This window comes from Nicotiana tabacum, chromosome 20 (genome assembly GCF_000715075.1).
Source record: "Nicotiana tabacum cultivar K326 chromosome 20, ASM71507v2, whole genome shotgun sequence".
NCBI lineage: Eukaryota > Viridiplantae > Streptophyta > Magnoliopsida > Solanales > Solanaceae > Nicotiana > Nicotiana tabacum.
The window spans coordinates 32,516,400-32,535,326 of record NC_134099.1 but is presented as its reverse complement, the minus strand read 5'-3'; positions in this window follow the sequence as shown (position 1 = coordinate 32,535,326).

The following is an 18,927-nucleotide window of genomic DNA, read 5'->3' as shown; positions in this document are numbered from 1 at the left end:
TTGTTATATGGGTTACCACCAGATCTTAATGGACGAGGAAGATGCAGAAAAGACAGCATTCATCACACCATAGGGAACGTACTACTATCGGGTCATGCCATATGGTTTGAAAAATGTCGGGGCAACCCACATGAGGGCAATGGCAACCATATTCCATGACATGATACACAGGGAGATCGAGGTTTATGAGGATGATGTGATTGTAAAGTCTAGAAAACAGTCTGACCATGTCAGAGATATGAGAAAGTCCTTCCAAAGGCTTCGCAGGTACAATCTCAAGCTTAATCCTGCAAAATGTGCGTTCGGTGTTCCGTCTGGAAAGTTGTTGGGATTCATAGTCAGCCGATGAGGTATTGAATTAGACCCATCAAAAATCAAATCCATCCAGGAATTGCCACCTCCGAAGAACAAAACTGAGGTCATGAGTCTGTTGGGAAGATTGAATTACATCAGCCGGTTTATTGCTCAGCTCACGACAATGTGTGAGCCTATCTTCAAATTGTTAAAGAAAGATGTTGCAGTCAAGTGACAGATGAATATCAGGAAGCTTTTGATAAGATAAAGGGGTACTTGTCAAATCCACCTGTATTGGTCCCGCTAGAACCAAGGGGACCTTAGATTTTGTATTTGACAGTCTTGGACAATTCATTTGGATGTGTGTTGGGACAGCATGACATCACTGGCAGGAAAGATAAGGCCATATATTATCTCAGCAAGAAGTTCACATCTTACGAGGTTAATTACACTCATCTTGAGAGGACGTGTTGTACCCTAACTTGGGTAGCCCAGAAGCTGAAACATTATTTGTCCTCCTATACTACTTACCTCATCTCTCGCTTGGATCCATTAAAGTATATCTTCCAGAAGCCTATGCCCACGGGAAGGCTCGCAATGTGGCATATCTTGCTCACGAAATTTGACATTGTCTACGTGACTCGGACCGCGATGAAAGCACAAGCATTGGCCGACCACTTGGCTGAGAATCCTGTGGATGAAGAATACAAATCTTTGAAGACTTACTTCCCTGATGAAGAGGTAATGCACATTGATGAGTTGGAACAGATTGAAAGGCCAGGATGGAAACTTTTCTTTGATGGGTCTGCTAACATGAAAGGCGTTGGGATAGGAGCGGTACTTGTCTTTGAAACAGGGCATCATTACCCTGTTACGGCTCAACTTCGGTTCTACTGTACTAACAACATGGCGGAATACGAGGCATGCATTTTGGGTTTGAGGATGGCTGTGGATATGGGTGTCCAGGAAGTCCTGGTCTTGGGTGACTCGGACTTGCTGGTACACCAGATTCAGGGAGAATGGGAAACACAAGATTTAAAACTCATACCGTACCGGCAATGCTTGCATGATCTCTGCCAACGGTTTCAATCAATAGAGTTCAGGCATATTCTGAGGATCCACAATGAGGGCACTGATGTTTTGGCTACTCTAGCGTTAATGTTACATCATCCGAATAAGGCTTATGGTGACCCGTTGCATATTCAGGTCCGTGATCATCATGCTTATTGTATCATGGTAGAGGAAGAGCTCGATGGGGAGCCTTGGTTTCACGACATCAAGGAATACATCCAAAGGGGAGTATATCCGGTACAAGCCAAAGGTGATCAAAAGAGAACAATTCATCGCTTGGCAAGTGAATTTTTCTTCAGTGGAGGAGTGTTGTACAAAAGAACTCTAGATCTCGGGTTATTAAGATGTGTAGATTCCAGACAGGCCGTGGCTATCATGACCAAAGTACATTCTGGAGTCTTTGGACCGCACATAAGTGGGTATGTGCTGGCAAAGAAGATCCTCCGGGTAGGTTTTTATTGGCTCACTATGGAGCGAGATTGTATCAGATTCGTGCGTAAATGTCATCAGTGCCAAGTGCATGGAGATTTGATTCATTCTCCACCATCTGAATTAAATACAATGTCTGTACCATGGCTTTTGTTGCTTGGGGAATATATGTCATTGGACCAATCGAGCCAGCAGCGTCCAACGGGCACAGGTTTATTTGTGTGGCCATAGATTATTTCACGAAGTGGGTAGAGGCTAAAACATTCAAGTCTGTAACCAAGAAGGCGGTGGTTGATTTTGTGCATTCAAATATCATTTGCCAGTTTGGGATACCGAAGGTGATCATTGCAGACAATGGGGCTAAGCTCAATAGTCATCTGATGAAAGGGGTATGTCAGCAGTTCAAGATCACACATCGCAATTCTACCCCGTACCGCCCTAAGGCAAACAGAGCAGTTGAGGCGGCCAACAAGAATATAAAGAAGATACTTCGAAAAATGGTGGAAGGTTCTAGGCAGTGACATGGAAAGTTGCCGTTTGCATTGCTCGGTTATCGCACTACTGTCCGTACTTTAGTAGGGGCGACTCCTTATTTGTTGGTGTATGGCATCGAAGTAGTGATACCCGCAGAAGTGGAAATTTCATCCCTTCGAATTGTCGCGTAGGCTGAGATCGATGATGAGGAGTGGGTCAAAGACCGCTTAGAACAATTAAGTTTGATCGATGAAAAGAGACTGGCAGCAGTATGTCATGGCCAGTTGTATCAACAGAAAATGGCAAGAGCATACAACAAGAAGGTGCGTCCACGAAAGTTTGAAGTGGGGCAGTTAGTATTGAAACGCATTCTTCCTCATCAAGTTGAAGCAAAAGGAAAGTTCGCCCCAAATTGGCAGGGGCCGTTCGTCGTGACTAGAGTGTTGTCCAATGGTGCATTGGATTTGACAGGTGTAGAAGGCAAATGTGTAGAAATGGCTATCAATTCTGATGCAGTCAAGAGATATTATGTATGATTTCTTTCTTTGATTGTACTTGTTTGTATTTGGCATGTCTCAAATATTGAAATGACTAAGGCATTTTGTTATGCTATCTAAACACTTTATCCCTCGTTACCCCTTTGAGCCTCATTTATTTTCTTTCATACCCCTCCTTCGAAATCAATAGCAAATATCGGAAACACAAGCGTAAATATAAGTAAAGAAAGGAGAGAAAAAGAGAAAGTAAAAAGAAAAGAAAGAAAAGAGAAAGAAAAAAAAGAAGAAAAAAAACAACAACAAAAGGAAAAACAAAAGAGGAAAAGAAGAGAAAGAAAAAGGAAGAAAAATCACAACAAACAAAGTAATTCTTATGTCATGAACTGCGTTCGACCTGATTCCTTTTAAGGATACGTAGGCAGCCTCACGGTTCGGTCCCATCAAAATAAAAATCTAAAAGTCCCCAAACAAGAAACTGGAGCAGAAGTTGTGATTGTTATCAGATCTGATTCCGAAGGTTGTAAATTTGAATCCAATCAAACGGTTTTGAGCCTTTTATACCCTTCTTTTCTAAACCTATCCAAAAGCCACATTACGGTCCAAAGAAAGACCTTCCGATCTGTCTTCGAGAAATGCCAAGTCAAGCAGGTGGCGGTGATTCACATCAGGGGCAACACTCCGGTCCAAAGAAAAAAAGAAAAAAAGTCAAAAATGAGAGAGTCTTATTGGTGAAAACCCGCACGGGCACCGTAAGGCAACAAGAGCGGAGAGAAATGAAAATGAGAGAATCTTATTGGTGAAAACCCTCACGGGCACCGTAAGGTGACGGTAAGTTGAGAGAAAATAACAAAATGGGAGAGGCTTGCTGGTGAAAACCTTTCAAGGCACTGCAAGATGAACAAGGTATGGATTTGAGGTGAATAAATCAAGTTATGGAAATTCTGGGGGAAACAAAGTATGGCAACTGAAAGTTGATTGGTTGGACAGATTGGGCCGATTAATCCAAATTTCATGTCATGATCATTGGTGCCAACTGTTCTACTCAGATAAGTCTCTTTTCTTTTTCTCTTTAGATAGTTTTCCAGTTTTGAACTTCCTTATCCTTAACTCTGAAAGTCATTGCATTTCATTTCTTTGGGTTTATTTCTCTAAGATGTTCCCAATGTCAGTCCTGTTTAAGAAAATAAGAAGGAATTTCAAAGCTCACTACCAGTTTCAAGATTGCAAAGCACAGTGCAGCCAGAGCAATACCAAATATAGCATGATGAAAAAGGAGATAAAATGCCAGCAAGAGTTCCATCGGCAAAATGATTTGGTAATTTCATGGGAGATGCAGAGGCTCACTTAAAGGGGTATGAGGTATGAGGCAACGGTTCGGGTATAGAACACTTGGGTCATCCAAACTCATAGGGTTTTGAAAGTCAGTCGGAAAGTCGAGCGATTCAGGGCCAGTTCGGGAAAGCCAGTCAAAATAAAACAATGCAGCGGAGAGACCTTCAACAAAGAATGCCATCAACCAACCACCATATCTAAAACTGACTAGATTTTTTTTTGATTAAACAGGGGCAAAAAATTTTGGTTGTTTCGGAGATACCCTCCGTGGAGAAAGGCAGTCAGCAAACAGGTTTGATTTTTGATTTTCAGGACCCTCCTGGAAAATGGGACCTAGTTTAAAGTTCAGAAATAGCATAATCTAGCATAAATGTACCCCAAAAGGAATATAAGTTAGCTTATGAGTTTGCATGTATGAGATAGGATTCAATTAGGAGTTTCCAGGACCCTCCTAAATAATGGGACTTAGTTTTAAGATTTCCATTAGATCACAAGGTGTATCGTAAACTCTGCCGTAGGGTAATATAATTTAGTCGTAAAAGCGTTTTTTTAGGACAAGATTTGATTTTGAGTTTCAGGACCCTACTGGATAATGGGGTGTAGCTTTAAGACCCTCTTAGATAACAAGATTTAGCGGAAGTCACACCTTCAAAAGATGTAACTTAGATTTAAAATTGTTGTTTAGGTAAGAATTGTCAGGACCCTCATGGATAATGGGACCTAGCTTTCGAATTCTTAGTAATATTTGGCAATATGATACAGTTTAACACTCACATCTGTGCCCAGCCACCAAACTGGGGCAGGAAATTTTCTTTGTTTTTGTCTATTTTGCTGAAGTTAGAAGCCCGCCTGGATAACATGGGAATACATTCACATTTCGAAGTCAGGAGCCCGCCTGGAGAGCAGGGAATGCATTCAAGTTTAGCAATCAGAAGCCTGCTTGGAGAGCAAGGAACACGTTTCAAGTCAACAGTCAGGAGCCCACCTAGAGAACAAGGGAGTATAATTTAAGTTTAACCTTCAAATCCTCTATTTTGCCTGTCACACCTCCTTTTTCTACCTAAACTCTGTAAAGGGCATAAAAGAGTTTTTCCAATTAAAGGACAATCAGAACGGGATTTAATTATTAATTATTCAGAGTCGCCACTTGGGATATTAATGGTGTCCCAAGTCACCGGTTGAATCCTGAACCGAGGAAATTTATGACTCTGTTAACAGTCCGCATACCAGAAATTCGAGTAAGGAATTCTTTTAACCCGGGAGAAGGTGTTAGGCATTCCCGGGTTCCGTGGTTCTAGCACGGTCGCTTAACTGTTGTATTTGATTTTATCCGATTTTAATACATGTTAGCTTATGTGCCTTCTATTCGTAAACCGCTTTTATCATTATTTATTTTATAAGAATTGCGATGTCGTGAAAACGCGTTTTGAACCCCGTCGCAATCAATGCGCCCGTGGTTGTTGACACATTTCGACTTCATCGAGATTTGGATTTGGGTCGCATCAATGCACACCCGAATTTAAGAAGGTAATTTAATTAAATAGTGCCTAAAGATGCTAACGTAGTATTATTTTGGGGAAAAACCATGATGTTTGCTAAATGGCCATTCCAAATTCTAATCATTTCGGTAATTATTTATTGATGGCCCCACATTTATTTATTTGTGCGGTAAGGCTCGTCTCAATTTGTGAACCTCTTTTCTATCATTATTTATTTCTAAGAATTACGACGTCATGAAAATGCGTTTCGAACCACGTCACAATCAATGCACCCGTGATTGTCAACACATTTTGACTTTGTCGAGATTTGGATTTGGGTCGCATCAATGCGCACCCGAGTTTAAAAAGGTAATTTAATTAAAACTGCGCCTAAAGATTCTGACGTAATATTATTTTGGGAAAGGCCGTGAAGTTCGCTAAATGGACCTCCCAAATTCTAATCATTCTTAATAATCAATTGTTGACGGCCTGCGTATGTGATTTTATTCGGGCGAGGCTAGTAGCAATCCCGAAGTAACTATGATTTACTACTTATTTATGTGTCTTTAAAAGGCTAACGAATTCGGCATTTGGATTACATTGCAGTAAACTAAAAAACCCAAATTTAAATAAAGTGGGCCTGCCACACGACGTTGATACAACCCAATTAGCCCAATAAATATGGGTACAATTCCAAGGTCACATTTGATATAATATCAACGAACTACTATAATGACAATACGTACCCTCATTTAGCTGATAGCCATGAATTTCGAAATCACTAAATCGATTTGTCCTACTAATTACTTATCAAGACCTTCTACTCTAATGAACCAAACCAATTATGAATGAATCATGTTTCATGATTTTTAACTATTTTCGATACCAATCACCCAACAATAACTATGTTTTGCCTACCAAACGATTTCAGAAAACTTTAATCAAAAGCAGACCTTTTACCACACTATCACGACCAATGATAAAATTACTAGTAAACAGGCTGAGTTTCACCAGACTTACTCCTAAATTCACATATCATTTACACAGGTCCAATTGCTACTGATTGATATTAAATTCACACAAATTTTCAAATTAGACCACATATGCTCAACGCTATTTCAACTGTCCAATTCAAACAGTTCAACATTACGCAACTTTTAACATGTAATCGACCCTCGCAGAACAAACTACAAACTGCCAGTTATATAACAGGAAACTACACTATTCATATCAATCAAGATACAAACTACTCTCAGTTGATAACAGGCCCCTTGAACATTACATTTCAACTTCAACAAGCATACATCAGTGAGGTTCAGGGGAATATACCTGGAAATTGGAATGTAAATAGAGAAAAGGAGAGGAGTCAGCTACTTTGAATAGCAACAACAACAAACTCAGCAATATTACACCACAGAAATACAGGCAGATTGCTTTGAAAACCAGAAATATAGGCAGACTCCACAGATCAGCTCAAACACAACTTCAAATGCACTCTTAACCTTTTCAGCTGAACCTAAGCACCTCTATGATAATGCTAAAACCCAAAACCCAAAACTGAAAGCCAAAACTAATAGTGAAAATGTGAAGTGGTTTCGGATTTTTCCATTTTTTGATGTTTTTGTTTTCTGAATAATTTTGGAATTAAAATGCTAACTGAAATCAAAAGCAGGAATGAAAGCTCAAATTAAAACTTAGGGCTGAAGGCAGAAGAAGAGAGAGGAACCCCTTTCCCAAGGCATTTCATGCCCTTTTATAGGCAACCCCAAAGAGAATAGATCAGATCCTGATTTTCCAATCAGTCCCTCCCTATTTTCAGTTTGGTCCCTCTATTCTTAACTTGCTAAACAAGTAAATGCCTTACAGATATTAAAATCTACACTTGTACCCCATTATAGAAGGCCCTAGGGTATTCCTCTACCCATACAATACCTATACTGCCCTTCCATATATCCTGATATTACTATTCTTATCAAAACTACCCTTTTCCATACCCAGATTACCCCTAAAAGCCCCTCAAAGTTACTGAACCTACCCTCATCCTTAACAGCTATAACCAATAACCTAAACCAATCTAAAACTAACTGGGAATGATTAACTAGCACTCAGAAAACAATTAATCAACTAACCAAAACCAAATGTTTAATTATATTAATTCAATCAAACTAAATGATATCAAACTAAACTTAAACTAACATGAACAACATTAAATGAACTAAAGCTAATTCTTAATCCGTAAACTCATACTCATTCAAACAAATATCAATTCAGAACTAATTAACAATTGGCAGAACTTAAACTAATACGAATAAATCTAAAAAATTAACAGCAAAAATTAACGAAACAACAACTGTAAATAACACTTCAAACATGCGAGTAAAAAGGAAGCAGTAAAACTCACAGAGGCACAAAGGACTCCGGCCAGTCAGAAACGTCTGAATCCTTTCAGATTTTTGACGCGTAACATCCCTAACCATGTGTTCCACATGGTTAAGGATACTACGGTTCGAAATCAAAAGGATTTGGTTTTAGGGTTTGACCAGAAAGTCTTAGATCTAAGATTCGGGCCGTTTCACAGTGATTTGAAAGAAAATAACCATGGATTAGTGTTGAGGAAGGGCCGGGGGTTGTGTGGTGTGATTTTGGACTAATTTGGATGAACTCGTCACTTGGCCGGAAATCTTCAAACTAAGATTTGACGAGTTCTATCCTTGTTCGAGGTGAACCAGTGGGTGCAATGGAAAGAGGAGAGTGAGGGGGATCTGTGGTGTTAATCTCGGAGTGAACGGCGTAGGTTGTGTTCACCGCCGGCGAGGGATTTAGGGGCGGCGCAGAATAGGGTTTGATTTGAAGGGTGGGGTGAGGAAGACGAGGCAAATAGGTGTAGGGGAAAGTTTCGGACACTTATATACAGGTAACCTAGTTAGATCCGGACCGTTAGATTGATGAGATCCAACGGTCATGGTTAGATGATGGAGAAACGACGTCGTTTGGACTTACTGGGAGGAGGACCGGGTTGGGGACTTGGGCTAGGCTGATTTTCTGTGTGATTGGGCGGGTAGGCAAATAATGCTGGTTTGGGCTGGGGTTGGGATTGATTTTGGCCAAAATTTTGGGTCCTTTATTAAGACCAAATTTCTACTCTTATTTTCTTTTTTTTTACTTTCCTTTCTTACTTTTTCAATTTTTCTAATTTTTCTAATTTTTATGGAGATGTAAAACTAACATGAAATCTTAGTTATTTCAAAACGAAGACTAATTAATTCTTTAAAATTGTTTGAAAACTATTTCATGACGAATTCCCAATAGAAATCATTAAAATGTAAAAATGAACTAATTTTATGATTTTCATGTTTTGTTCTAAACAACTTAAACTTTAGATGATAAAAAAACATAAAACTAAAACCTAAATGCAAAAAATGCATATTTTTGTATTTCATAAAAATTAACATGCACAAATAGAATGCAACAATTATCAGAAAATGACACCAAAATGCACAAAAATTGTAAAAAATAAAGAAAAATTATTTGTTGGGATTTTGGGAATAATCATATTTAGGGAAAAAATCATGTGCTCACAGCTGCCCCTCTTTGCTCGGAAACACGAAGGGTTTTCGGGCAAAGATAAGTGAGCAAATACGAGCGATTTTTGCCCGTTTGAAAATTCCGTGTGAAGCATTTTTGAAAAGTTTGACCGCGTCCTGCTTCAGAGGTTGCCTACATATCCTGGGCTAAATAGGAATCAGGTCAGTGTAGTTCAGGAATGACTGGTAGCTGGGACTATCGGGAGCTGTGATTTCACTACGATTGCTGTTGCTGCTGCTTGCTGGCTTCCCTTTCTACACCGTATAAAAATAAAAGAAGTTAGACTAAGCTATGAACTATGAATTACAAAAGTCCTATCTAGATTCTTCAAACTTGCTCTTGTACTTCCTTGTTGCCTTGTTGTCTTGTTCTTTCTCGATAAAATCCATGTTGCTATTCCTTTAGGTGGACTCCCAACTTCTGAAACTTGAACTGTATGTATTCCTCTGTTGTGCAGGCGGGCTCCTGACTTCTGAAACTTGAACTGTGTGTATTCCTCTGTTATACAGGCGGGCTCCTGACTTCTGAAACTTGAACTCCATTCTCCAGGCGGATTCCCTGACCTCCGAAACTTGAATCGCATGCCTCTATTCTTCAGGCGGGCTCCTGTCTTCAAAATAAACAAAGAGATTGATTGAAAACTAAAATTGAATTATATCACCTCTTTTCTCCAGGCGGGCTGCTGATTTCGACTGCTAAAAATATTTAACACCTCCATTTTCCAGCCGGGCTCTTCACTTTTGAACCTAAAATTGAAACTACTCCTCTATTATCCAGGCGTGCTCCTGATTGCTAAAATTAAATTGTATGTCTCTATTCTCCAGGCGGACTCTTGATTACTAAAATTAAATTGTATGTCTCTATTCTCCAGGCGGACTCCTGATTACTAGATGAACAAAGAAATTTAAGGGAAGCTAAAAACTTGGATTGTATCACCTCCGTTCTTCAGGCGGGCCCCTGACTGCTTAAAAATCCGAATGGTATGTCTCTATTTTCTAGGAGGACTCCTAACTTTCGGGTATATGAACTACATCCTATTATCCAGGAAGGTCCTGACAACTTGCACTTATTCTAATCATGCCAACTTTTCAATCAAATTCCATTCCCCTTATGCATTTCAAGATTATCTTGTATTTAATCAAACCGAACTTTGCGATCAAACCTGATTACTGCTTGTTTTCCTTCTTGGAGAATTCCTTTTCAACGGCTAACTTCCTGCCCCTATTAAAATCAAAGAAAATTTCGTCAGTTTAAAATGGTGGTTAGTTGATGGCCTTCTTGCTAAAAAATCCTTCCACTGCCTTGCTTTATGTTAACTGCCTTCCACACACTGTCCCTGAACTGCCTGGCTTTCTGACCAACTTTTTAAATTTCCCAACATCCGGCGACCTAAATGTTTTACATCCATGCTGTTATTTCATTTCCTAACCTTTTGTTTTTGCCTTTCCCACGACATTCCCCAATCATTTCACCGATGAAACTTCCATTAATTTCCTGTGTTCCACTTGACATCACGTTATTTTTTGACATGCTCTGACCACGTTGTTCTTTACAATTCTAGAAACCGGTAGTGAGCTTTGAAGTCCTTTCTACTTGCATTGACCAAGACTAGTACTGAAACATCTCAACTAGATAAAACCCTCACAAGAAAATGAAATGCGATGATTTTTGAGTCAAGGATAAGAAGAATCCAAACCAGATGGTTATTTCGAAAAGAGAAGGAAAAGAAACTTATCTGAGTGAGACAGCTGGTACCAATGGTCATGACATGAATTTTGAATTGATCGGCCCACTCTGTCCAAATAACCGGCTTTCAATCGCCATACTTTGTTGCCCGAAACTTCCATCACTTGTTTGGATTACCCCGATCTTAACTTTGCTTTGCTACGGTACCTCAAAACATTTTTCCACCCACATACCTTTTGCCATTCAAACATTTTCCAACTCACTTTCTCCTCAAGGTGCCCGCGAGGGTTTTCACCAATAAGACTCTCTCATCTATTTACTCTCAGCTCCCGTCGCCTTACGGTGCCCGTGAAGGTTTTCACCAATAAGACTCTCTCATTTTACTTTCGTTCTTTCTTGCTTGAACCAGAGTGTCGCCGCTGATATGAATTACCGTCACCTGCTCGACCTGGCATTTCTTAGAAATTGATCAAAAGGTCTTTCTTTGGACCGTAATGTAGGCTTTTGGATTGGGTTAGAAAGAAAAGTATAAAAGGCTCAAAACAATTTGAATGGGTTTAAAATACAACTTTCGGAATCCATTTTTCACAAAAATCACAACTTCTGCCCCAGTTTCTTGCTTGGGGATTTTTGGATTTCTATTTTGGTATGACTGAACCTCGGAGTAAGGCTGCCTACGTATACTTTCGGGATCAAGTCAAACGTAGTTCATGGTTTTTAACTTTTGTTGTTGTGTTTTTCTTTCTTCCCTTTTCTTTCTCTTTATTTTTTTTTCTTTCTTTCTTTCTTTTGCTTTTATTTTCTTTCTTTTTCCTTTCCTTTGTTTTTCTTTTCCTTTGTTTTTGTTTTTGTTTTTCTCTTCTTTCTTTTCTTTTTCTTTTTCTCTTCTTTCTTTTATGTTCGGCACCTGTGTTCCCTAATAGTGCCGTTGATTCCGAAAGAGGGGTATGAAAAATAAGTAAGGCTCAAAGGGGATAACAAGGGATAATAGTGTTTGGATAGCAGGACAAAATGCCTTCATCATTTCAATCTTTAAAATATGCCAGATACAAATAGATACATTCAAAAAATAAAGAAATCATACATAGTATCTCTTGACCGCATCAGAATTGATGGCCATTTCTATACATTTTCCTTCCACATCTGTCAAATACAATGCTCCGTTAGACAACACTCTGGTTATTACAAATGGTCCCTGCCAGTTTGGGGCAAACTTTCCTTTTGCTTCAGCCCAATGAGGCAAAATCCGCCTCAGTACTAATTGTCCGACTTCGAATTTCCTTGGACGTACTTTCTTGTTGTATGCTCTTGCCATTCTTCGTTGGTACAGTTGGCCATGACACACTGATGCCAATCTCTTCTCGTCAATCAAACTCAACTGCTCAAGACGGCTTTTTACCCATTCATCATCATCGATCTCAGCCTCTGCAATGATTCGCAGTGATGGGATTTCCACTTCTGCGGGTATTACTGCCTCGGTACCATATACCAAAGAATAAGGAGTTGCCCCCACCGAGGTACGGACGGTGGTGCGATATCCTAACAAAGCAAAAGATAATTTCTCATGCCACTGTCTAGATCCTTCAACCATCTTCCGGTGTATTTTCTTTATATTCTTATTGGTTGCTTCAACCGCACCATTTGCCTTGGGACGGTACGGAGTAGAATGCCTGTAAGTAATCTTAAACTGCTCACATGTCTCCTTCATCAAATGACTATTAAGATTAGCCCCATTATTTGTGATGATTACCTTTGGAATCCCAAACCGACAGATGATATTTGAATGCACGAAGCGACTACAGCTTTCTTAGTCACAGACTTGAACGTCTTAGCTTCCACCCATTTGGTAAAATAATCTATAGCTACCAGAATAAACCTGTGCCCATTTGATGCTGCTGGATCAATTGGCCCAAAAACATCCATGCCCCACGCAACAAAAGGCCATGGTGCGGACATCATATGTAATTCTGATGGCGGAGAATGAATCAAATCTCCATGTACTTGGCATTGATGACACTTATGCACAAAACTGATACAATCCCGCTCCATCGTGAGCCAATAATAACCCGCTCAGAGAATCTTTTTTGCTAGAACATACCCACTCATATGTGGTCCACAAACTCCGGCATGCACCTCAGTCATGATAGTTGTGGCTTGCCTTGCATCTATACACCTCAACAACCCGAGATCTGGAGTTCTTTTGTACAGCACCCCTCCACTAAGGAAAAACCCGCTTGCCAATCGCCGAATTGTTCTTTTCTGATCACCGGTGGCCTGTGTTGGATATACTCCCGCTCTAATATACTCTTTGATATCATGGAACCACGGTTCTCCATCGATTTCCTCTTCTATCACATTACAGTAAGCATGCTGATCACGGACCTGAATCTGCAATGGATCAACATAAGCCTTATCTGGATGGTGCAATATTGATGCCAAAGTCGCCAAAGCGTCAGCAACCTCATTATGAATCCTTGGAATGTGCCTGAATTCTATGGCCTGAAAATGCTGGCAAAGCTCATGCAGACACTGCCGATATGGTATAAGTTTCAAATCCTGTGTTTCCCATTCTCCTTGAATCTGGTGTACCAGTAAGTCCGAGTCACCCATGACCAAGACTTCCCATACACCCATATCCACAGCTAATATCAATCCCAATATACACGCCTCATATTCTGCCATGTTGTTTGTACAATAGAAACGAAGCCGAGCCGTAACAGGGTAATGCTGACCTGTTTCCGAAATAAGTACTGCTCCTATTCCCACGCCTTTCATATTTGCAGCCCCATCAAAGAAAAGTTTCCATCCCGACTTCTCAGCTTGTTCCAATTCATCAATGTGCATCACCTCTTCATCAGGGAAATAGGTTTTCAAAGGCTCATAATCTTCATCGACGGGGTTCTCAGCCAAATGATCGGCTAATGCCTGTGCTTTCAAGGCAGTCCGTGTCACATATATAATGTCGAACTCTGTAAGCAAGATCTGCCACTTTGCAAGCCTTCCTGTGGGCATGGGTTTCTGAAAAATATACTTCAATGGGTCCAAGCGAGATATAAGGTAAGTAGTGTAAGATGACAAATAATGTTTCAACTTCTGTGCCACCCAAGTTAGGGCGCAACATGTCCTTTCCAGATGAGTATACTTAACCTCGTAAGATGTGAACTTCTTGCTGAGATTGTAAATAGCCTGCTCCTTTCTGCCCGTAACATCGTGCTACCCTAGTAGACAGCCGAATGAACCGTCCACAACTGTCAGATATAAAATCAAAGGCCTCCATGGTTCTGGTGGAACCAACACGGGTGGGTTTGACAAATACCCCTTTATCTTATCAAAAGCCTCCTGACATTCATCAGTCCAATTGACCGCGACATCTTTCTTCAATAACTTGAAAATTGGTTCACACGTTGCCGTGAGCTGAGCAATGAACCTGCTGATATAGTTCAATCTTCCCAATAAACTCATCACCTCGGTTTTGTTTCTTGGAGGTGGCAACTCTTGAATGGCTTTGATCTTCGATGGGTCTAATTCAATACCACGCCAGCTGACTATTAACCCCAACAACATCCCAGATGGCACCCTGAAAGCACATTTTGCAGGATTGAGCTTAAGATTGTACCTACGAAGCCTTTGAAAGAACATTCTCAAATCTCTGACATGGTCGGATTGCTGTCTAGACTTCACGATCACATCATCCACATACACCTCGATCTCCCGATGTATCATATCATGGAATATGGTTGTCATGGCCCTCATATAAGTTTCCCCGACATTTTTTAATCCAAACAACATGACCCAATAACAATACGTTCCCCACGGCGTGATGAATGCCGTCTTTTCTGCATCTTCCTTGTCCATTAGAATTTGATGATAACCTGCATAACAATCCACAAAAGAGCCAATATCATGTTTGGCACATTTGTCGATCAGTATATGGATGTTGGGCAATGGCAAATTATCTTTTGGACTTGCTTTGTTAAGGTCTCGATAATCGACGCACACCCTGGTCTTGCCGTCTTTCTTCGGCACAGGCACGACATTAGCTAACCAAGTGGGGTACCGTGTAACCTGAATGACCTTCGCCTCAAACTGCTTGGTAATCTCTTCTTTGATCTTCACACTTATGTCCGTTTTGAACTTTCTCAACTTCTGTTTGACAAGGGGAAGTGCCAGATCAGTGGGTAATTTGTGAACCACCAAATCGGTGCTCAAACCTGGCATATCATCATATGACCATGCAAAGACATCTTTGTACTCATGCAGTACTTTAATTATCTTCTCCTTGAGTTGTGGCCCCAGATGAACACTTATTTTAGTTTCTCGCACATTGTCTTGATCCCCTAGATTAACTGCTTCTGTGTCATTTAGGTTAGGTTTGGGTTTTTCTTCAAAATAACTTAATTCTTTACTAATTTCCTCATAAGCTTCATCATTGTTACAATCCACCCCATCACCACACTCGATCTCTTGTATTATTACTTCTGAGCTAGATTGGCTTTTAAAACTGGGCCGAAGATTCCCCATGCATGTCATATCATTGATATCAGCATAAAAAGAACTGTACAAAAGAAAAGAAAAGAAAATGGAAGGAGAATTAGAGACGAAGAAAATTGCATTTCATTAAATGTAAAGACAACAGGGTTTTAACTCATCCAAACGGACGGAACATAGCAACTGGATTACAAACCCTGGAATAATCCAGGTGACAAAAGGAAAACAAAACCCACTACCACGACCCCCTCCGAATTGGAAGAGGAGTAGCTTCCCAATTGTTGATGTTAGCATGTGGTCCGATGTAGTGTATATCCGCTCCGCTCGACCCTTCCCCGGACTCAACCATGTTTACTTCAGCAAATACTCTCTCGAACACCTTATCCAAATTACCCTCTGCCCCAATGAATGAACCTAACATCTTTGCCAATGACTGTTTCTTGCTACCAGGCCTGACAAAGGACCTGGACAAACATGGGATAGGTTTAGGAAGAACCCAAGCTTTCTTCCTCGATTTACGGGCCCTTCTAACATTTGCCGCTGTTGGTTTGAAACCTAATCCGAAGGTGTCCAGATTTTTGGGAAGGGACACAGGTTGAATAATGCCCTGAAGTTCAGCCCCCAGTCATTTCCCTGGCACGAACCCGCTATTCAGCATTTCTGATACTACCATGACAGTCGCAGCTGCCACCCTAGGACATGGCATGTTTTGACCTTCGGGCACTCTGCTTACCGGGACCATGTCGAAGACCTGATAAATCCAGGGTCATTTATCATCTTCGGCTTCTATAAAGGGCACAATGGCATCATTCATGGCGCATGTGGGATCTTCCCCATGTAACACAATTTCTTGTCTGTCCCACTCAAATTTGACCATTTGGTGCAGCGTGGAAGGCACGGCTTTGGCCAAGTGAATCCATGGTCGACCCAACAAAAGATTATAGGATACTGCAGCATCTAATACCTGAAATTCCATAGTGAATTCGACTGGGCCAATAGTCAATTCGAGTACAATATCCCCTACTGTGTTTGTTCCCCCTCCGTCGAATCCTCGAACATAAATGCTATTCTTTCGGACTCTATCCTCATCAATCATTAACTTGTTAAACGTGGACAACGTGCAAATATTAGCGCTCAACCCGTTATCGATCAGTGCCCGAGTAACCGTTGAACCTTCACATTTGACCGTCAAATAGAGAGCCTTGTTGTGTTCTGTGCCTTCCACAAGCAATTCATCATCAGAAAATGCTACCCCGTTCACTTCGAAGATCTTGTTGGCAATTGTCTCTAGATGGTTTACTAAAATTTTGTCAGGCACATGAGCCTCATTCAATATCTTCATCAAAGCTCGGCAATGCTCATCGGAGTGAATCAATAATGATAACAACGAGATTTGGGCCGGTGTTTTTCTCAGTTGTTCAACAATGGAATAATCTTGTACTTTCATCTTTTTCAGAAACTCTTCTGCCTCTTCTTCCGTCACAGCCTTTTTGACTGGCACTGGATTTTCTTTAGCGCCCCTAGCCTTTCACAACTCTTCAGGAGCGAAACAACGTCCCGACCGGGTTAGTCCTTGTGCTTCACAACTCTCTTCCTCCATTTCCTTTCCTTTGTATGTCACCACTACCTTGTCATACCTCCACGGTACGGCTTTGCTATCAACCACGGGTAACTGGACTACCGGTTTTATGACAACCGGTTCTATGTAAGCTCTTTTCACAACCACCATGGGTGCAGATGATGACCCTGGTACCATTAACTTGACTGGCTCTGGCTTTTCTGCAGCCACAACTGGTCGTTTTCCCATTACCAACACTGGCTTGTCTTTTATTGCTTTTAACTGAACCACTGGCCTTGCACTTACTGTCTTCTCTTTGGCTTCCGAGAACGAATTACCATAACCACCTGCGAAGGTTTTTTAGGCTCTGCCCCCTTATGTATCAGTTCGATCATGTTGGCCTCGTAATGTGCTGGTAACGGATTTTGATTGATGTTCGGGGCTTCTGGAGCTTGTACTTCAATACGGCGATTATCAATGAGCTCTTGTATCACGTTTTTCAACTTCCAACATTTTTCAGTATCGTGCCCCGGCATCCCTAAGCAATACTCGCAGCTAACAGAGTGGTCCAGGTTTCTGTGAAGAGGGTTTGGTGCTTTGGATTCAACTGGGGTCAACATTCCCAACTGTTTCAATCTATGGAAGAGAGCAGTGTAAGATTCTCCCAGTGGAGTAAAGGTTTTTTTGTTTGGGGCCTTCTCACTTCTAAAAGCTTGGTTTGGGCGGAAGTTGGTTCCTGGTCTGTTTGCCCTGGGAGGTGGATAGGTGTTTTGTGGGTGTGACTGTGTATTTTGGGGACTTGGTGTACGCCATTGCGAGTGCACTGGGGGTTTGGTGTAGGTCTGGGCGTAGTGGATAGAAAAGTGTGGTTCTGGTGGTGGATAATAGTGTTTTGGTGTGCTATATGGGGTATATTGGTAGTTTGGGTGGTGGGGTCTCGGTTGGTTGTAGTAGAGTGGAGGGTTATTGGGCATGGACCAAGCACTAGCTTCAACTGTAGCAACTTCTCTTTCTTCTTTTTCCCAAGCACACCACCAGTACCGCTTTGGATGGCCTGGGTGGTTGCTTTCAATGCCGAGTAACTCAATATCTTGTTAGCTTTCAATCCTTCTTCAATCATGGCTCCCATCTTTACCACTTCATTAAATGACTTTCCGACAGATGTCACTAGATGACCAAAATAGGTAGGTTCCAATGTTTGCAAGATGTAATCTACCATCTCACTCTCCCTCATGGGAGGATCAACCCTTACAGCTTGTTCCCTCCAGCAGAAACCAAACTCTCTAAAACTTTCCCCAGGTTTCTTTTCTAGTTTCAACAATGACAGACGATTGGGGACTATCTCGAGGTTATATTGAAAATGGCCAATGAATGCTTGTGCCAAATCATCCCATGTATACCATCGGCCGGGGTCTTGCCTCGTGTACCATTCTAGCGCTGACCCGCTCAGGCTTTGACCGAAATATGCTATCAACAATTCATCCTTTCCCCCAGCACCTCTCATTTTGCTACAGAAACCACGCAGATGGGCTACTGGGTCACCGTGCCCCTCATATAAGTCAAACTTTGGCATTTTAAACCCCACAGGCAACGGGACATCAGGAAAAGGGCACAAATCTTTGTATGCGACGCTAACTTGGTTACCTAAACCATGCATGTTCCTGAAGGATTGCTCCAGGCTTTTGACTTTACGAATCACTTCCTCTTGTTCTGTATTCTTAACCGGTTTCTCAACTTCTCCCGGGATTTCAAAATGGGGAGAATAAGTGTATGGCTCAGGCGCTTTGAAAGTGGGTTTGGGAGGATAATATTGGGTGTCGTGAGCTTGGAATAGCAGCTCACTGGATGATCTATGTAGTGGAGCTGGGGGAGGTGCCACAAAGACGGGAACCATGGGTGGTGGAGGGTTCTGTTTAGAGGGTGGTGCTGGGGGAGCGTATGAAGTGGTACCATAACACTGGGCCTGATAAGGGAAAGCTGAAGATGCGTAGGGAGTGGTAGGCTCCTGAGCTTGAGCCAGGGGTGGGATGTAAGA